The 22,451-nt window shown below is 39.1% G+C and overlaps 1 protein-coding gene across 2 annotated transcripts in view; it reads right to left on the bottom strand.

Annotated features, from left to right (window-relative positions):
* LOC131684188 (uncharacterized) overlaps positions 1-14,306 on the bottom strand; it is a 62,114-nt gene extending 47,808 nt beyond the window's left edge. Inside the window, exon 1 of one of the 2 annotated variants that reach the window (XM_058966857.1) lies at positions 13,869-14,306. The gene's annotated coding sequence lies outside the window, so the exon portion shown is untranslated. Of the gene's footprint in view, positions 1-2,713; positions 2,929-13,868 lie in introns of those variants that run through there. The other variant, XM_058966883.1, reaches the window with a different exon arrangement.
* Positions 14,307-22,451: the final 8,145 nt, after the last annotated feature.

Raw genomic sequence — 22,451 nt, 5'->3', positions numbered from 1 at the left:
GAAAAACAAAGCACTGAATTCCTATCCGTTGGATCCTGTGTTCGCAATTTACTGCTGCGTGTTAGATTTTTTTACTTGGCGGTGAAGCATTAGCTGCGTTATTCACTAAACCTGTGGGTAAATCCGCTTATCTTCTTTTGCGTTATCACACACACAGCCATGTCGTCATCGGTACTGCACTCTTGTTGTTCACGATCACATGTTCTTGCTTGTTTCTTGTTAGTACGGGTAGCTGTTGTGTATTCAACTTTTTCGGTTTGCTGTTGTTGGCTTGTTTGCTAGTAAGAAGTTGGTCAACGTGTGCTAGGGTTGGTAGATGCATTTTCCTTATTAGCATCTGTGCATGGTGTCTAATATCACAGAATTGGCACGCAGGATTCTACTCAGAGGGCGTGAGCAGTGTTTCTTGCTGTACGTAGCAACATCGCAAGATTTTCACTGGATGGTCAGGTAGGACGGAATTGGTTTGGTCGGAAGCATCCTCATAATAAAAACACCGTTTGAAATACCTCGATTATCATGGTTCATTTCATTGATAGCCGGTCATACGGAACATTTCGAAAACTCGACAGTTACTCAGTTAGGGGCTACGCAACAGTATAATTAATAAAAAATCGAAACTTTTGATTGGTTTGAAATGTGCTTTAGGGTCTTGTACATGACACTTCAAAAATGGAAGGCGGCAGAAACATCTAAATGCTCGAATTGTCAATTCTACCGCCATGCTCTTAAATACAATGGAGACCCGATTTTCTACTCCCGATTCTATCAGCTTTTTGACCCGATTTTATCAGCTTCATATGAAAATTGATAGTTGGTAGTTTGATGGGCTCTAGCAGACGAACCAAGTTGAATTCGAGTAAATCAGTTCTTGGGCATATATTTCTTATCTTAGAGATCCGAAAAATGAAAAAACAAAAATAATAATTTTGTTTTAAATTTTGCACTGTCAGACCCCCTTAAGGGAAACTTAAAGTAAATAATCAGAAAAGGTTGCAAGGCTATATCTACGGAACAATGAAGAATATTTTAAGAGCTTCGGTTTATTAAAAAGACAGGAAAATATATGTCCCGATTTTAGCAATGTCCCTGTTTTATCAGCTTAAAATTCGCGAAGGGGCTGATAAAAACACGTCGTTACTGTATATCCTGAGCGCACTGAAAACATTAGCCGTGTTTTTTTTTAAACCACTTTTTCGAGCTGGCGGAAGTGCAACGCAAACAAATTATTTTTGACCGTTTTGAAATTTTTATTTATTTATTCAGAATTACCTTCTCTAGCGCCATTTTTCGATAAATAAAAAAACGATAAAAATCCTACGTTGCTAGCTGCTAATATACCAAAAAAGTACAAAAAATCCGGCAACAGAGCAGCAGTTTTTAGCTACTGTTCTGAGCGAGATGAGAAGGTAGACTGATTCCCGAGTATATCAAACGTACCAAGAAAATCGAATTACAGACGCTTTATTGGCAACGAATCGAAAGTGGGCACGACTTGCGCCTACTTGCGATTTACAACAATGCCTTCTGACAATACAAACCGCGTTTCACTTGAAAACCACACATTAAAAACAAAACACCAATACACGAACCGACGATAAACGCAAGAGTAAATTAAAGGTATTCAAACCCCAATTTCCGTCCACTGGATCTAAACGAATGTTTAGCAAAAATGACACACGTATACTAACTTCTGGCGCTGCCGATCTGGTGTGTGAGTGAGTACCCATCAGGTATCTGCTACGCCGCCATGATTTTCAAGCCAACATCTAAAACGTCGCGTTAGGGTCGATCCACAATAAACACAATCAATTTAATTCGACACAATTTTGTGATAGTCGAGTTCGTTTAATTTGTTGGTGCACCGTAGTGTAAAGTTTTTATTATTCACTAACATGTCCAAAACAACACATTTCTTCAATTAGCTTTCCAATATTTTCGCTTTTTAACATATGTTCAAAAATTGAATCAGGCCGTACGGTGTTTGACTAGTGAAAATCGAGCTTCGAGCAAAACGAGCAGAACAATTTGAACTGTCAGTGGGGCCCATAATTTCTGTGCCCGCTGAGATGTTGACTTACGTCAGTTCAATATAAATGGGATAGGGGTGCCATATACGTGGTACCCATCCTATGAAAAAAATTTAGTTACGCTAGCGCAAAGAAAAATAAGTTTTACTGTGAAAAAACACGCAAGATTCATGCAACGGATTTTAATTTTTATCGCGTATGCCTAAAGGAATGTCTACCACTGTATACGAATTGAACCAAACTGTTTCTCCAGCCTTCCTATGGGTTCGCAAATTTGATCAAAATGCAAATCGAGTGATTTTCAAAATCTTAGCGCAATTTAAACATACCGGTTGTCGTAGCCAAACTACCATTTGTCTGTTGTACTAGGATGCAGCTGATGTGTGTTGTCGCATAGCTTATTTATAAACTTACAACAAAAATTACGAAATTGCCCTTGCAAACAATTATGACACACCTACATTAACAACATACATATGAGACGGAAGAAACTTAGATTTAATAAAGAATTCCGACCTTATCTGCTTTTCACGAGGTTTGCTTTATCTTTTCGACCGGGTAGAAAAAGAGACACTTCATTCGAAGTAGCCATGTTATGTAGTATATAAGAGCAACAAATCCGTATCGCTATGATGACGGTTTGACGTATGACCACTCCGCTGCACTGCAAACATAAAACTTACCTAAGCAGGCCAGTGCGGAAAGAAGAGCTCACAAAAAAAATTGAAAAACCCAATTTCCGTCCTCGTTTGAATAAAATTTTCTTAGTTGCTTCGACGAAGAATGTCTGCTTGCATGACACAATTTGTCTTCTCACTTCAATGGCTTTCACTATACTTCACACAGTACTTTTTCGTTCGGGAAAGCGACAGAATATGCTGCAATTATGAAACATGTGTCAAACGATATGGCTCACGAGCAGACGGTATGACCGCGAACGACGATAGTGTGCTTCAATTTATCTCGTCTCACTGTTTTCAGTCGGTCGGTCGGTCGATCGACAAGTTACAAGTTAACCACCGTTTTTATACCGTTTAGACTGACTGACTATGAATCGGAACCACACACCGAACAGTTTTGATTTACTTTGGATGAACAGCCACTCTCGTTTTCAATGACGATGATGGCGATAGTGCCTCTTCCCGATACGTGACGTATAGGGCCCCTTACACGAGGCGCTAGTAATGTCATTACTGAGCAGTAATGTCACTTTTAATGATCGTGTAAGGTGAGTAATGACGGAATTCCTATACAATTCTAGTAATGACACTACTTAGTAATGACACTTTTATTGCGCGTGTAAGGGCCCTTATATGTAGTTGACTCATCATTATTTGCTACTCTCGGTTCGGCATGCGGTCACAAGACTCGAACAAGGCCTCCTTTATGTATATTTGTTGATGAACACTTCGAAGAAGCATAAAATTTTTAACGAACTCATTCTCGTTTTCCTATTAGGTGGGTTATAAAAATTCGATTGGCAAAATGAACTCACACTCTCGGTTCGGGTGCTGAACACATACACGTTCTGTGTTAGAAGGAGGCCTATTTTCAGGGGATTATTATGGGTATAATATAGATGCAGCAGTATGATTGTCACTCGTATATAAGGAAAGAAAACACGATAACAATGGTATTTCCCTGTGGATGGTTCGACTTGTTAACCTGAGATAAATATAATCAGGCTGCATCTCATTATCCTTCGCAAATAACACCGGAGAACGAAATGGTGAGTGATTTGGTAGAAATTTGAGCAATAGTGATGACGCATTTGTACATGTTTAATGGAAATAGAATTTCGGTACTAGATTCTGCTGCGGAATTAGCATGTCCATTTGATTAGAATGCCATTAAAATAATAGGCAATAAATTAATAATGAACAGTTAATCGAATTGGAGATGCCGAGAGCAAAGGAAACAAGCGATGGTCTGGAGCTAATGACTCATTGGTTCTTACACATTTGGAATGTAGTGGTAGGGTAGCTGATCCCTAATTCATCTCAGCTTCTCTATTCATGTCATTTTCCGATGATTCAACATCAAAATGAGGAATAAAAGGTGTACGGAATCAAATTGCATCACAAGAAAAAACTTGTCAAAATTGACCCATTTAACCGATCGACTTTCAGGGAATAAAATAAAGCATATTTTTAAACTTTTTTCCATTTTTAATGTAGAATACATTTAAGGTTTCAATATAGGGGTCCCGTTTCAAAATATCGGCTGCGGCGCCGCGTCAGATTTTGAACGTTAATAACTTTTATCATACTTAACAGAATGATTTGATTTTTAGACCAATTTGTTGCAAATATGTTCCTCTATGCTGTATTAAAATTTGAAGTATGTATAACATGTACTAATAACAAAAAAAATGTGTTTTGAAAAATCTTTCGAAAACGACTCGGAAAAGTGAAAATTTTCAGCCCATCCCGCACAGAGCCGTCGTTATGGTAGACCAACCGAACAATAAAATAATGAAAAGTTTATATATAGGTCCATTACATGTTTGTTCGTATGGTTATTCGCATTGGGTTGCTGGACGAGAGCACTTGGTGGGGGAAAGACGGCATATTCCTTTGGTTAGGCCATTAGAAGCCGGACGGAAAGGAAAGGCTCATGCACGGCACGAGAACGAGGGAGAAAGCGATAGTAGTGCATATTAGCGCGATTATATAAATATCTGTCGGTCGGTTTTTCTCATCATTCGTATTCGTTCAAGCACTAGCAAGCAGCCAGTCCACCGAAGAAAAGCAGTCGGCGATGACGACGGCGGAAAAAGTGCCCCAGCTACTGGTGACTCATCGCAACCCGATCAGGAACTGTCGCCCTGCAAGAATTTCGCCCCAACTAAAGGGCAACAGAGTAGGCTATCGTTCCAGCGTCTGGGTCGTGAGATTGTGCAGGACTGCAAAGTCGAGCTACGCTTACAAAGCTCAGTCGTAATGATGCCCCGAGAAGCCAACGATGCCTACTTGGTCGGTTTGTTCGAGAATGCAAAATAGTGCTTTCTAGCTCACCGTGTCCGCGGGGAGTGCGTCTGAATTATGCTCCCGCAATAAAACAATAAACGGTTCTTTACAGGACCAATTAATTGTGTTCTAATAAGAGTTAAACTGAAATTTACATTTTATGGTGTATAACAAATAATTTTCAGAAAGCAATATAAGAAATACGATGTGTGGAAAGAAAGAAAGAGAATTTAAATTATCTTCTCTCGCTCGTTTTCGTGCACTGCTTTTCCATTCCTTTCTGCTGCTACTACCATCATAACTAAAACGAATGTGCGTGTTCCCCCACCATCTCATGGCCAGTGTTGCCACAATTCCATGTCGCTATAACAATTTGAATTATTTTATTGATCCTCTCTAGTATTGATAAAATATAGAACATGCAAAGTACACTAGTCGCATGCTTTTATTCGAACTTTTTGGCAGCCTCCGTTGATTAACTGCATAAATCGATTTGTTTGTGCAGCTCCTTGCTAGTAGCAAACTAAATAGCCTTTATCAGCGCTAACAAATAAAACAAAAGAATTTAAATTTGTGAAAATCTTCTCCTTCCTTCTTTTCAAATCTGCAACATTCTTTGAAAATATTGTTGGAATGTTGTTATTGAAAAACTGAACATGCAAGTTTGCTAGCACTGGCCACTAGATTGAAGGCGATGGAAAGACAGAATATTCGTTTTGGTTATGCTAGTATTGGTAGCCGAACGGAAAGGAAAGGTACAGGAATGGCACGAAAACGAGCGGGAGAGCGATAGTAGTGCTTTCTCGTGTTTTCATATATGAATATTGGTCGGTCGGTTTTTCTCATCATTCGTATTCGTTCAAGCACTAGCAAGCAGCCAGTCCACCGGAGGAAAGCAGTTGGCGATGATGACGGTCCGCAAAAGTGCCCCAGCTACTGGTGGCCCATCGCAACCAACTACCGATCAGGAACTGTCGCCATGCTAGTATTTCGCCCCAACTAAAGGGCAACGGAGCAACTAATCCGCTGGCTAACATTCCAGCGTCTGGTTCGTAAGGTTGTGTATTACTTCAAAGTCGAGCTACGCTTACAAAACTCAGCCGTAATGAAGCCACTGATGCCTACTTGGTCGGTTTGTGGGAGTGGGCGTAAATTACAATAAAAGCAACGGTTCTTTTCAGGACCAATCAATTGTGTTCTAGTGAGAGTTAAACTGAAACTTTCATTTTAAGGTGTGTAGCAAATTTTCAACAAGCAACATAATACGTTGGGTGGAAAGAAGTAGCTTGCACACGGAACAAAAATTTAAATTATCCTCTCGCTCGTTTCGTGCACTGCTTTTCCATTCCTTTCTACTGTTATTATCAGTATTACCAAAACGAATGTGTTGTTGCATGTGTTTAAGAGAAACGTTGAAGTCGCATGCTTCTATTCAAGCTTTTTGGCAGCCCCCGTGAACTAACTGCATTAAATGATTTTTTTGTGCAGCTCCGTGCTAGTAGCAAACAAAATGGCCCTACCAGTGTCTGATTCGTGAGATTGTGCAGGATTTCAAAGTCGAGCTAAGCTTAATAAGTTCAGCTGTAATGGTACCCGTAGAAGCCAGTCTTGTCGTTTTGTTCGAGGCTACAAAACAGTTCGCCAGGCACGTAACTATCATGCCAAAAATATCCAACGATCCAGCGCATCACCATCAACACCAACGCCGATACCAAAGGTTCTTTTCAGAACCACCATTATTACCATAGAGAATTATTTGAAAATTTCCCATTCAAACGTGATTCTGTTGAATATTATTAGATTTAAATTAACGTCTCGAATTGAAATCACGACGCTCCGGTTATGTGACAGACATTACCCACCCATCTTTTTTAATTGTGGCCACGACTAACGGTTTAATATAGACACCCCATTTCAATATTTCTGAAGGAACAGAAGGTCGAGTTTGGAAAGTTTGTAACTTTCATTGTACTTAACCAAATTACACAATGTTCGCACTAATGATTCAGAAATATGATCAGGAATCTTCTGTTAGATTTGTAAGTATGTATAATTTACATGAATAAAGAAAAATTGATTTTCAGGAATCAATTATTATCTGTTCTTCCATTGGCCAGTACTACGCGACTTCCTCATGCTAACAATTAATTTCATCGTTAGCCATCTCCCTCACCAAGGCCAACAACGCCAACAAAACCGGTCCTTTTCAGGACCACCATCATTTTTGTAAAGAATAATTTGAAATATTCCTCGCCCAAATCACCTTTTGTCCGAAAATTCCAATGAGTATCAACATATTTGAAGAACGTGTTCCTTATGTATTCTACATCTCTCCGGTTATGTCGCAGACATTACCCACCCATCTTTTCTTTCAATCAGTTACATAGCTATCTTGTACAAGGTTTGGGTCAACTTGTTTTTGTGTGGAAATGCATTTTCCTCAATTTCTGCTTCCGCTTTCACTTCCGCTTCTTTCTTTCTTCTGGAGTACCAATTTTGTGAAGACCCTCAATGTGTCCGAATGTCTAAGATCCTGTCACGAAATTTACCTCACTAGCCTGGTACCTTTCCGGAATATCTTTCGAGTAATAGCATGAGGTGAAATTTAGACAGAAAAGCGTAGGACCATTGTATGACCTCAGAATTGAAAGTAGACGGTTTTTGGGGCATTCTTCCAAATAGTCCTGCCCATTAACAGTTCATGTTCTCACGAGCTGGAGGCTCCGCTTTCCACAAGAGCAAATAGCCTGCCAAATCATGTATTTTTGTGCAAACTTCTTCTTCTATTTTCTAGCTTCCTCAGAGACATAAAAGTTATGACGAGCAGTGAAGAAAAGTAGACCAGTAAGCTGCCGGAAATCTACTGTCACATAAGTCTCGTCATGCATGGTGAGACAAAGCGGTGTCGTCAACTGATTAGTGTAGAGCTTCCACACTCGTGATTTCCCCACTTTATTTTGCCATTTAGCGCGATTCGGTGCCTTCTAGACTTTATACCTGGGAATTCGTTACGTTTTTCGCATCTTGCTGAACAGTTTAGATTACATAGTTTTTCGCCACGTCTCTTATTGATCTATTGGGATTCCTCTTGAAAGCTTCGACTACCAGCTTGTGGTCCTTCACACTATACGGAGATCTGTTTTGATTACTTATTTTTCCTTTTTATCAAGGTTTGTCGTACAAACTTTGGCTACAATTTCCATGTAATTGGATTTTTATTTATAAGGAACTGTATTGAGAATCAGAAGGTGAAAACTGAACTGCTTCTTATACGACTCAGTTGGCGGTGAAGCATTAACTGCGTTGTCTGTATCATCCAGCCTGCTTTATTTCGCGTTATCCTTTACGTTCATGTCGTTATGGGTACTGCTTTCTTGCAATTCACAGTCGGACAGCATTATTTGTTTCTTGTTCTTACAGATCTGTATAGTGAATCCATCTTCATTGGCATTCGCTTGTTTACAGTTAATGCTGACTCTTGATTTAGAGATACTAGGTGCAATCGTTGATTGTTTTCGTGGTACTACGCGTCAGTCATTGGTTTAGCAATCGTTTGTGGTGCAGCATAAGACGGTCCTGTTCATGGTAGATGAAATTTTATCAGTTGATCTCAGATTCGCACGTAGGGATCTGCCCTGGATGCGTGACCAACTTTGTCTGAATATTGTGAACGCCTTAGATTGATTTGCTCAGGATAATCAGGTAGGATGAAATATGCTTTATCGGACGCATTTGATCACACGACACCGTAGGATTGATTTTTTCGAGCTGTGATTATTCGCGCCATATGGATTGATCAACACACCTAGAAAACACTGATGCGGTTGAAATTACTGTAAACATCTGCAGAATAATTTGGACTGATTAAAGAATAATCTTGAAGTAAAATGACAGCATGTTTCCTCAGCGTGGAGTACATCGTCGCTGCGGGCTCTTTGGGACAAAACATGTAAATAGGGATTTGCCCAATATGTACTTGGGTTCTAGTTGATATGCCCGGCGGACCCTAACTGACAGGGCGGCCAAGATATCTCTACCGGTAATTTGGGTGTTTCGTAGTCACAAGGAATGTCCTATATAGGTAGTACATACAACGAGTTCAAGCAGGATTTTACTAGATATTGTACATGTTACACTTGACCGTACGCAAAGACAGTGGTTTTTACGCCTAATTGAAGGTGCTGCTGGTAGAGAGAAGCCAACTGAAACTAAGCTCAATAAATGATAAATAAATAACTAAACTAAAATCTGAAAAAAGTTACTCCCTGCATCATCCTTAACACTCTCTCCACTTCTCCGCATTTTTTTATTTTGATTATAGCGGTTTTAACCTTGGGGTCATTCGCCTCTTTTCGGGTTAGAGATATCTCTTTTGGAAAACATCTAACACTATGTACGGGGTTGGGAATCGAACTCAGGTGAGCTGCGTACAAGGTGATCGATTTACCCCTCTCCATGTTTGAAACGCTCAAATTAATGCGTGATACCCGATCATGTAACCTGTCTTCATTTGTATGTTACTATGTTTTTTTTAATTGCCGCAAGGTTCTACTGTATCGATTTTGTTGGCTATTACTAAGCAGAAGGCAAAGAATTCTTCACATTTCCTTTCGATCATGCCTATATGAGCCTGCCTAGTTCTAGTTTTCAGTTCTAAGTTTATAACTGATTCGCTCTAGAATACCTATCCGTCTTTCAATTTCATTGCTTTCGTTTCTCTTAGTCTCAAATTTGCCGAAAATAGCCAACAAAATCGATACACTGTCTTCATTTGTGTCTTCGTCTACATAAAACGTCATTGCATTCGATGGTGTGTTCCATTTTGTTCTACGAAGCGAACTACTTGGATATCGGTTTTGGGTTTAATCCATATCAAATGGCGTAGGTGGTGAAATTGCACTGTGCTAACTTCTGCTATGTTCAGCTTCACATTCTCTTTCAACAATTGTTTCACTTCACGAACAAATGCTCTTACAGGACATTCCGAAAAGTTAACATCAACACAGTTCGCCCGTAGCAGGGCATATGTGATCAAAGTTGGACCAAAGGTTGGTCCAATATAGGATAAATGTTAGAGCAGTGTTGAACCCATATCAGAACAAAGTTGATGGCCAATATCTCACCAACGCCGGACCAATATAGGCACAATGTTGGACCAACATCGGAATAATGTTGGACAAATATAGGATGTTGGATTAACGCCGGCCTATGTTGAACCAATGCTGGACTGACGTCGAACCAATGTCAAACCAGCGTCTGACCAATGTTGAACCAATTTCGGACCAACGTTTGACCAATTATGAACCAATATTGGACCAATGTTGGACCAACGTAGCACCAATGAAGTACCAATATTGGGCCAACTTCAGGTCAATGTTGGACCTATGTTGGACCAACGACGGACAAAAAATGAAGCGAGGTCGGATCAATTTCGAACAAACGCCTGACAAGTGTCCCAATATTGGACTAACTTCGGACACATGTTGGACCAATAACGAATGAATGTTCTACTACTGTTGAATAACTGTCAAACCAATGTCGGACCAAGCTGGGTGCAATATCGGACCGATGTTGAACTAACATCGGATCGGTTTGTGTAATGTTTGACCAAGATAAAAGCTAGATGAATGTTGGACGAATATCTGACCAAGGTTAGACAAATGTCGGACCAACGGCAGACCAATGCCCCAATGTCGAACCTAAGTTGAATCAATATCAGACCAACGCATGACCAATTTTTGACCAATGTTTCACCAGCATTGGACTGATGTTGAACCAATGTCGGACATATGCTGAATAATTTCCTCCTATGTGATGGACAAATACTAGACTATTTTTGATCAGGCTAATATCGGACCAGCGCTTGGCCATTTTTGGACAATGTTGGACCAATATCAGACAAATGTTGGACCGAAATAGAGCAATATCAGGTCAATATTGGAGCAATGTCGGATCAATGTTGGACCAATAGTGGATCAACCTTGTCTATGATGAACTAACGTCAAACAATGGAGCAACGTCGGACCAATGTTAAACAAATATCGAACTAATGTTGTACCAGCATTGAACTGATGCTAGACAAACGTCTGACGTATGTTGAACTGATGTTAGATCAGTGTCAGGCTAATATTGGACCTACTTCGGATCAGTGTCGGACCAACGCTTGGTCAATTCATGACAATGTTGGACCAATATCGGGCAAATGTTGGACCAATATCGGATCAATACTGTTGGAGCAATATCGGACCAATATTGGACCAACTACATGTCAATGTAGAACTAACGTCGGACGAATGTTGGACCAATATAGGAGCAATGTCAGCCAAGGTCTTTATTTGGCATAAAGTCGTTTGGCATAAAATCGTTTGGAATAATGCCAGTTTGGCATAATGCCCGTTAGGCATAAGAAAAAGCAAAATAACAGGTTGGCAGAATGATCATTTGGCATAAAATGTTAAGGATTTTGAATGCTATTAAGGTCATTTAGCATAATAGTCTTTTGGCATAGAAATCGTTTGTCAGAAGGGCCGTTTGGCATAAGAGCCATTTGGTGTAATGTATGGAAATATTAGTTCAAATTTTTATGGCATTTTGATTTACTGAAATAAGTGCGATTCCGAGAACTGCTCATGTTTGAAAGAAGGAATAATATTTCTGTGTTTACATAGAAAACTAAAGTCAGCATGGAGAACATTTGCATTTAGAATTATGTTGGTCATCTTGCATGAATGTTAACACATTTGTAAAATATCATCCACCAAAAAATCCGCAATTGTAATCTGCTGATATGATAGCCTGCTAGTTTCAAACTACTGACCAGGTCAAGGGAATTGGAGGGAATCAGCGAAAAAATTATATTTTTCTGTTTGTATTAACAAATCTAAAAAAAATGTTCATCTTAAAAAAAAGAACGAGACTGGGGCAAGTTGGCTTTCTTTCGTCGCGTACGGTATCTTTTTCTGCTCAAGATACTCCAGCGTCTTCTTGGCGTAATGGGAAGACGCCTAGTCCAGCCAGAAGACGTACTTCTCATCCGCATGATACTCCTTTAAAAACGGTAGAAGAATTTTCTCAAGACACTTGCTTTGATTGATGGCCAGACCGCTCGGCTTGTACCACGGCTTTGAAATCTCTCTGTCCGGTATGGCGATGCACAGCATAACTTTTTTTTCCAAACATACTTAAACCTATGTTTTACTTTGGGGGATGTAGCCGACTTGTCGCTGGAATAGTAGCTGTCATTTCCTCAAATGTGGGTCTTCGAGAGCGGAAAGTAACTTTCGTCGTCCAGCACGAACGACGTCGCGCGGCAGTTCTTCGTCATCCACCGGCACTGTTCTGTTCGTCCGTGTACTCGGGGGACCGAGTCTTCTTCCGACAGATGATGTCCTTCATCTTGAAGGTTCGGTGAATCAAGGTATGGGAGCAATGATATTTTCGGCCGGCGACACGCAAACTCGTTCCGTCCTTGTTGTCGAGCAACATTTTCAACGTTCCCTTCTTCTTCTTCGTCATTATCTTCGCCGGACGGCCGCTACCGGCCTTTCGCTGCTCGCTCAGGGATGCCATGATCCAGTAAACTGTACTCACGGACACATTTTCGTCTCGAAAGTAGTCTACCGTAAACTTGTTTTTGACGATAATCACGCGTTTCGTAAAACCCTACAACACGCTCGCGGAGTGCTTGCTGTTTAGACGCCATTTTCGATTGAACTGACAGCATCCGAGCGAAAAGAAACATGCCACCCATTTGTAGGGAGTCCGGAGAGCAACCCTCTTGGAGAGAAAAAATTTACGATCTTTACTTTAATTACAGAAAGGTATTGAAATCATTCTCTATTTTTATTAAGCACCCGTTAAAAATAAAAGTTTAAAGCAAACTACATATGTATAAAATAAACCAAGTTCTCAGACGCTTCAAGTTCTTATTCAAATCTAAAATATTCCAAAAATATTTTCGAAGAATTGACAATATTCAGAAGAATGTAAACTCTTAGAAATTCTCATGTGACACGCGAACAAAAATGAGTGAAAATGCAAAAGTTGCTAAACCTATGATTGACGCCCAGTACCATGAATGCAGACGTGACTAAATATTTTTTCCCTTGGCTAGGATTGAACACAGACGGAGATTGATACCAATATCTGTAAAAATTCATTAATTACAGACCCAGAAGTTATTTAAGTTTTCATTTTACAAAAAGTTAAAAGCGTACGCGCCTACATGTATACATAGACAGGCACACGCGTACGTACACCTATGATATTCAAAAATAATAGCACCGTAATTATTAGAATGAAATCGAATTAGAACTGAGAAGAGGGAGCGTTCTCCATATGGTGCGCTTTGGCCTAAACCGAAAGCACTATAGTCATCAATAGAATAGCAGAAAACAGCCCAACATTTTTACAGACTATTTAAAGATCCTCAAACTATGAAAACTACATAGCACCTGTAGTATCCAATTAACACCACAAAACACAAAACTTTTGCGCTTCAGAATGTGCCTAGGTATTAAAAATTTTGCTTCTGCACGCTGGCACTACTTATATTTACGATGCACCCTTGCCCAGATATCTTTGCTGGCGTGTAGTAGGCTGTGCTTAGAACTAACCAAGATATAATAATGGACGATCGTTTTGTGACTCATACAGTAATATGAAAAAAAAAAACTATGCATCGTCCATTTCAACAATTTCAAACGATCCGAAACTGACAAAATAATCACTATCTACAACTAGAGAGATAAGTTGGATTATTTGAATCGAAAAGTACTTCATTTCCCCGATCAAAGTTGCAACTTACGTCACCGTATGAATTCGACATTGACGAATCAATCGCGAAATAGAAGGAATCGAAACGTCTTACCTTGCACATTCCAAATCGGTTCGCACTGACAAAATAGCACTTCCCCCAGCTAATAGCAATTAACAGCAAAACGTCACACTAAACCGTCCATCGGCTGGAATAAATCAGATTATTATCCTGATTGATGCAATCGTAACTTTGAAACACTGCACTATTTACACTCAGTTTGTTCACGGTACAACTCGGTCGGTCGGTGATAAACTCACAAAAGGCTCCTCCACATATACGGTAATAATTATACAAACACAGGGCTCACAATAAACTAAGGCAATGAACGGTGCTGAAACCACAATATATTAACCCTCGACTCGACTCGTGATGGAAGCAGCACTTTATCCCACATGAATCCAACCAAATGCAAAACTCCAAACCAAATAGTCCCAGATCTGACCGTGTACCGCTACAGCCAGTGCACTGTGAAGGCCGGCTAAACGTTGAGTAATGTTTTTTTGCCGAATGTGAAGTCTGTGCCTCTAGAGCTTTGCTCGGTACGGTATGCCTGCCTTCGTTGCGGTCGGGCAGGTAGCTCAGAGAGGGAGATAAATAATGAGAGCGAAACGTAGCGAATTCAAGTCAGCACTCAGCAAGCCTCGTGGATTGCATGATGAATGAGATGGTGGAGTTCATTGGTGAATTTCATTCAACGCACACGCTTTAATGTATTGTGTAGTTGGGTGACTAATTCCCCCATCATCGCGAGAAAGATAGCTTTACACGGTGGGATGGGGGTACATGTTTGGAATGATGAACGAATTAAATTAAATAATTTGGTAATATCTTTTTGTGGAGTATAAAACTGTTGTTTCAATCGGTGTCGTGTTCATAGCCAACAGGATTGAGTTACGAACCGATTTACACTAAAAAGTCATACAGAATTCTCTGTCAGTGACGTTGTGGCATGCCCAATTTGATAAGTGGTTGAATGGAAGGTTTGACCCTGTAATTAATATTCAAAAATAAGTATTAAATTATCATTTTGTGTGTTGGACTAGATAACTTTAGCGTCATCTGGCATCGGAAATAACCACAATAACATATGGCTTAACGACTGTGAAAAAAATCTTTTATTACATTCATCATTTTAATTGATATAACATACATTTCGAACCTTCAGAACAATCTTTTAATTTATCTTAATCTGCCAGAGAAATTATCCACTATCGAATGAAAGATTAATTAAATTTCATTATATTTTTCAGGTACGATTGCTTATATGTAATGTCTGCTAACTGTCTGTTAAATTAATAGTTTCATGGTTACATTAGTTTGAATATTTTCTGAGCTCCGAGATTTCTTACCTCAGGCATTCTTGGATTGATTTTAAAAGACTAACACTTCAGCACCTTGTTCTATATCCGGATTCAAAAAACTCATTGAGATTCCAGAATTCTTCAACGCATCGCATTTGAATCATTGAGTTTTCTCGTTACCTTGGGTTTCCGAACTATACCTCGACTATTCCAAATACGGATCCCTTTAGTCATGAATCTCACGATTCCTGATATTATTAACGCATCACTTTCTTTCTTCCGTTCTACCGATTTACATTCCGATTTTGCTGCAAATGTATTATTCATAGCTACAATTGGTTGTTTTCTTCCAAATTTCACAAGTTGTTGCTGAACAATGCTTCTTGAATTCAAACGAATGTTTGGGAATTTGATCTGCTATTTCGTTTGGCTTATTGTTCAACACTAAGTCGATTAATTTGATATTATAGTTTATTAAATTTATTATTTATTTGGCTTCAAAATAGATATAACGTTCGTGTTTCTCCAGTGTTCAAGAATCTTCTCAGTCTCGAAAATTTGGTTTAGCATTTCGCACGTTTTGAGTGGCAGTCCGATGTTGAGTCATTTTACTGTGGTGGAAGACATCCTATCTTCCATTGGTACTGTGTGTCTCATATTGTTTTTCAGGAACCTTAGAATTTCCTCTGCTGACAGGTTTTGAATTTTTTAATGTTAGGGTTGGTAGTAGTCGCACAAGTCGATCCTATGATTTATATATCCCGTCATAGTAGTGTTTCATGAAGGCCTTAATTTCCTCTTTTGACATTTTGTTATATTGGTCAACTGGTTTTCGAAGAGCAACGTCCGGACCTTTAACTATGTTCCACGCGTGTTCAACTGACGTTGTTTCGTCTATATCCTACAAAAGTATTATTTGCGTTTCTAATCTTGCTTTTCGATATAGATTTTGGCCTTTAGAAAGCTACTTGATTTGATTGTGTTTTGTTGATGTTGTCCGTCTTCAGATCGGCATTTCTTCAAGTACTTCGCTCTCTTCTTTTGACTGTATAATGTATCCGCATAAATCATCTTCAATTTGTCAATGAGCTTCTTCTGGTTTATTTTAACTTCCTTGCGAGAGAAAATCACAATCGTACTGCCAATAGTTACTACTTCCAAGCTTTTGAAGATTGACTTTCTAATTAGTACTCAAGTTACTAAGGAGACTGTACTCTCTCTGTTTGATATGGTTAACCTCGTTACGGTTCGGTGTTGAGCAGAATCAGGTTAGAAGCGGCTGAGACTGTTGATAATGTTACATTTTTGACATGGCTTGATGTGGAGTCTCCTATTTCAATCTCATCCTACATAAAATTATCCTTGCAGATTCTCAAGCTCTGCAAAGAGATCTATTTTGTTCAGACATTTCCGATGTATGTCTTGTCCCGGAGAGGTGTGAACTGATACAAACCTGATGAGATGCCTATTACTTCCACCGGCAGAATATTATTGAAGGTAATTGGATCATGTTGTGTACTGTTAGAAACTGGTATACACCAGGAAACAGTTAAAGATAAAACTAATCATAGTTTTTGGCAACACTGTTGCAAGCAAAGATAGAATAAAAAGTTCTATCTAGGCGATCTCGCCTCAGATCGATTTGTACCTCCAAGTTATAAAGTGCGTTTTATTTACCGAGCGTCTTCTCTAAGTTTTCCCTCTGCTTGCTTCTGCCGGTGGTTTCAACTAAGTTCACGGCTACGACGGATTTCGGATTTAGCGTTATCCGACCGGACGGAAGTAGAGTAAATGCTGGTAAGTCGATACAAAACAGATCATATTCAAGACTTTGATGGATCATTATTCACACACCTCTGAACCCTTCTTTCTTCCATCGTTTTACATTGGAAATTGCTCATCGTTTTCCAGCCAGATCTTTTGTAAAATGGCTATTTGAATACTGTTTTCTTCTAGACAATGGTAGAGTTCCTTCGCAAATCTTTCGAAGAATGTGGCCCAGATCTAATACCGTTTTTTTCTTGTATTTCTTGTAATTCTTTGGAATTAGAACGAAGCTCAGGAAAGTTACTATCATTGGAATTTGCTTTCTTACTACTACAGAATCTTTCTAGTCTTCAAAGTTCCATCAGTTCTATGGGCGTTTCGACGACTTTGTCCTCAAGATCACTGAATCGGTTGGAAAGTTTAGGATAACCTGCCTCTGTCTGTCTGCCAATTTCGTCAGCATCCAACTTTTCCATCTCCTCTCCGGACGTTCATTATTAATTCAATATCAATTCTTCAAAAGGGCTAATGAGATTTTTATAAACAAACTTATTTCGCTCATTACTCCGCTCGCGAGTCGAATTTCATGAAAGATACGCATGAATCAACATCTTCACCCTTGGTAGAATCAATTTCAAATGTCTTCTGGGTTGAAAATATAACAAATTAAGAAAAATCAGCAAAATAAAAGTTTGTTTACAAATCTTATTAGCCCTATTCTAATGTTGATATGGAATTGATAGATGTTCACATTTGTAATTGGTACATTTCGTGTTTTTTCACAGTGTATTCTTCCATATCCTTTCCAGCAGACTTTGCATGTTGGTTTATTCGTTCACTTTTTGAGAACGTGTTCAAATCTGCAGCAATTTTGACGTTGACGAATTGGAAAGATGTATAGTTCACGGCGGAATGCATCTCCAAAAAATTTCAGTTACACTGGGAACGCAATCGTGATTTCTTGGTTAATTGTGCTAACCAAATTGTTGTTCTCCATTTACTTGCCCCATTCATCTGCAAAGGGATCTGTTTTTGCAATCATAAAATCTCGAGACTCTTTTCGTCTTCAAAACCTGCTGGCACTCCTTTTACAAATAGGTTAATTTTAACAGCTTTCTAAAGAGAGAAGATCTTCACATTGTTGGGAGCAAGATTCAAAAGTTTCAGATTTCTGGAGGCTTATGTGTTATGCGAATCATTTTGGGCTGATGATGAGCTTTAGGAATATCAATTCCACACTAGACTGCCCAGAAAAATAATCAATTTTTGAACATTCAATCGGCTTACCCCTGAGTCGATTCCGGGTCCCACCAGGACTAAATTTGAAGCAAATCGGACAAGTCTAGCTACCGGACCAACGTACCTGAAGTTTGTTTGTAAATTGTCCACCATGCTCTGCTAGGCCCCATGCAAAACTGACTCAGACATCACTTCGTTAAAAGTTTAATAACTTCTGTCAACAAAGCCGGATTCACTAGCAGTCTTCGACAAAGTTGTAGACAATTAAATTATCTTCTTATTTTTACTTACAGTTATAATACGATGCATACAGTGCCATCTAGCGGCGAAAATGCGAGAAAGTGGGTTTTCTCCATGTAAATTGTCGAAAAACCTCATACAGTCGTGATTCGCTGGTTGGGCTACAGACTTGTCCAACTAACGAATTTGATTCGCTAGTTGGACCGACTGACAAATGTCAAAAACTCTCCAAAGGAGATGTTGGCAGTGTAAATTCATCTGTTCACATCTCTAAATAATGTCAGATTGATTGTCGAAGTAAATTTGAACGAGATTTTGACGTTCAGATGCTTTTTAGTAGGACAATGGTCCAGCTAGCGGAGGTCCAACTAAAAAGCAGTCCGGTTAAAAAGTGTCCAACCAGCGAATCACGACTGTACAAACTTCAGGCACGTTGGTCTGGTAGCTAGACTTGTCCAATTTGCTTCAAATTTGGTACAAATACTCCTGGTGGGATCCGGAATCAACTCAGGGGTGGGCCGATAGGTGTCATTTTTTTCCTGTCACTCTAGTAGACACGGTAGCTCCGCTTCCTCGTCCTGTTGATCCCCGAATTATGGCATCTGATTTTGTTTTGATCTGACAGCTGAAGCTTACGTTGGGAATCTTTTACCAGTATTCCAATTTTGTATGGTAGGTGTATTGTTCTCCATGATTGGAGATGTTCCCCCGTTGTTTTAATCAGTGGCCCTGTGTTGGCCTTCATCTGAAGCTCTGCTAGGCCGCTACATTTTCAATCATTACTTGCATCTTTATAAGAATAGCACCAAGTTTGATTAGTTGGATTTGGTAGCAGCTCTGCTTTGCTGTGGTGGGTTCCTTGGTTTTTTGTTGTTGATTCTTGTCTTCAAGATTTCGTGATCTCGTAATATATTTGCCACCATACATTGGTTTGCGATTTTCACGCTTGCATTTTATGTTTCACTTTTTCTCTTCTAATTTATATTTTCACAGACTCATCTGCACATTTTTAAAGTGAATTGAAACATCAATACTTCTTGCCAGTTGTTATGAATTTTCATTCGATTGAGACTCGACAACGTTTTCGACTGTGTCCTATTATAAAGAAACTGAAACCGGTCGGAATAAACAAAGAAATTTATCAATTGCATCATCGAACGATAAAAAATCCCTACCAGACCTGGCCGTAAATGCACTGCTAGGAGATCGGAAGCGACCAAATGAGTGAGAGAGCAAATTTGGCGGAATCCTTATAAGTTTGACTGTAAGATGGCCATAAAACTAAGGCTGCCGCTATCAATGATCCTAACTATTGTGAAAGATAACCTCGGATTTATAGCTTAGCTTAGGTAGACTGGTTGCAATTCGTGATTGACCGTATGAGTGAAAATGCACAATGCACCTAAAGAATGGTTGAGAAGAGCAAACCATTCTCACTGTGCGAAGAAGGGAAGGAATGTTAGTTTGACACTCACTGTTGATAGAGACCGAGACTACCTTTGCATCTCCATGAGCATCACTGGAAAGGAATTGTGTTAGTAGGAAAGGGAAAAGATCAGGAGGTATGTCTTGGTTGACAATACGATCTAAGCTATATGCACGAAAGTCGTTCGCGATCGATTTCCGAAAATTTTCTTCGCGCAACTTGAACTCCGAGCAGCCGGCCTTCGGGAGTGTTGCTTCTTATTAGGGCCCCTTACACGAGGCGCTAGTAATGCCACTTTTAATGTTCGTGTAAGGTGAGTAATGACGTAATTTTCATACAACTTGTTTTCGTTAAGCTTGAACTTGAATTTCACGTTAAATAGCGAGAAAAGGTTTAAAAACATACTACATCGATATTTTTACAAATATTTTTGATAGAAGGAAAAGGAAAAAGAATAATCTCGAAAAAAGAATTGAGCGTAGTAAACAAACCTAAGCTACAACAGAAAGCTTTAATTTGTATGACGGACTCACTATCGGCCAATTTCTGCACCTGGATGAAAACCGGTTTTCGGCTAATTGGACACCAGCAAGCTGAAAACTGGTTTTCAGCGAAAACCGGTTTTCATCCAATGAAGAAATTGGCTGTAACAGTTTCACGCACGCGTCGTTTGTTCCCCTTCCTTGTCAGCATACGACCCATAGATCTTCACTAATGTTGCTTTCGTCTAAAACGTAACTGAGCCAGGCTTCCTCAACCGCCATTAAAATGTATGAACAGGCAGCGGTTTGGACCAGAACCCGACGCAGCCCCGGGTTCAAACAAAAATAGCGCAAAGTGGCTCGTACCTCAGTTGGCACCGCAGAGAAATTAGGGATGGGAGTTCTGTAGCGAAGGTTAATGGCGACATGCATACAAAAGCGGGTGTACAGTTTGACGGAAAAGCAGAAGATTGCTAGAGTTGAACGATGTGGGGAGCTACTCAAGCAGTGACTGTGAAATTCATTTTTCGTACGAGGAAATGTTCTGCTACAGGATGACTACAATCAGATCGAGTATATGCAGCACAATTTTCTTTACTAATGACTTCTATGACATTTGTCAGTCGGTCCAACTAGCGAATTAAATTGAGTGAGAGTGTCAGGCCGATTTGTTGATACAGATATCCATTGCCAGCATTTGTTGGATAGTGTCGGATGCGCTTAACTTCCAAGCTAGCTGAAGTTTCACGCAGAAGCGAATGCCTTCAGTTCAGAGGAAATATAAATTCATTCACCACCCAAAGATTTAATTTGTTATATGTGGACAAAATTGAAGGCTTCTTCCGGCGTACATCGTTTACATTTTCGAGCATTAATAAACTACGTAATTTGGTGCATTTTTGTTCGATAATCTAACTCAACGTCAAAATTGGCCCTCAAACGTGAAACTTATCCGCACGACCCGGTTGTTCTATTTCAATTGTTTTATGATAAATTTTATTTAGTTTCCGAAAAAGTTTCATTACAGCCCGAACAGAAAGTAATATCGAAATTGATCGTAGAAACGTTGAATTTATAACAGTTTTATTTGTTAACAACAACTTTTCTTGTAACATCAATGTACTTATAATGCAGTCCTTCATGCCTCCAAAATCTACAACGGAAAAACAATGTAATTCGATGTTTTTGATATCAAAATGTATGGGAAAAGATCAATTCTTTCATTGTTATATCCCTTAACGACCCCCCTTTTTCCATGTTTCCATTCGTGTTTACAATGAAAATGGATGTAGAAACAACAAATGTGATTATATTTCCATTATAAATTTTCCAGAATAACATTGCTTTTCGTTGTAATGTAACAATAAAAAATGCTGTAATACTGTTGTGCATTTTCTATTCGGGAGGTGATAAGAAAACACTCGTTCTTTCGTTTAACACCATAACATTCAGTCGAATTCGATATTTTATTGCGGAAAACATCTCATCCCATTAAATTGGATTTATCAGTGGATAACCTCGACTGTCAATAGCTGTACTCTGCAATCCAGTGATTTTCGCCCACCATTGTGTTTTTTTCTCGAGATTTCAATCTCTTCATTTCATTTTAGTATAAACTGAAACTGGAAGAACGAATTTTTAGTGATGTAACAAGAAATTTACCATCTAGATATTTTTCAGAGGTAGGAAACATATTTTCTTCATTAATATTACTTTTCATTAGAAGAAATATCAATCTATCTATCAATCTATCTATCTTCTATCTTCTATCTTCTATACATATAAAAGTCAATGTTTGTATGTATATGATTTATGGACTCCCAAACGGCTTAACCGATTGCCGTCAAAATTTATACATAGTAGGCATTTGTTCTGGAGCGTGTTTGTGTGCTATTGGTTGGAGATTATCTGCCCGCCAGATGGCGCTTTAGAACAAATTGTGTTTTTCTCATATTTCGTTGATAGTCGCAGCAACGCGCGATGGGTATTAGCTAGTAAATTATAAAATTGATTGAGTTTATGAAATTCAAAATTTACTTTTAGATGCGATTTGACAGATAAAAAAAAACACAATCATTGCACCTTCGTGTCATCTTGCGGTCTACATCCAGCTTTAGATCGCGAAAAGTAACAAAATTAGGTTTGCAAATGAAGTTGAATTTGAATAAAATATAATTGA

Source organism: Topomyia yanbarensis, chromosome 1 (assembly GCF_030247195.1).
Source record: "Topomyia yanbarensis strain Yona2022 chromosome 1, ASM3024719v1, whole genome shotgun sequence".
Taxonomy (NCBI): domain Eukaryota; kingdom Metazoa; phylum Arthropoda; class Insecta; order Diptera; family Culicidae; genus Topomyia; species Topomyia yanbarensis.
This window is presented reverse-complemented; position numbering and strand designations above follow the sequence as displayed.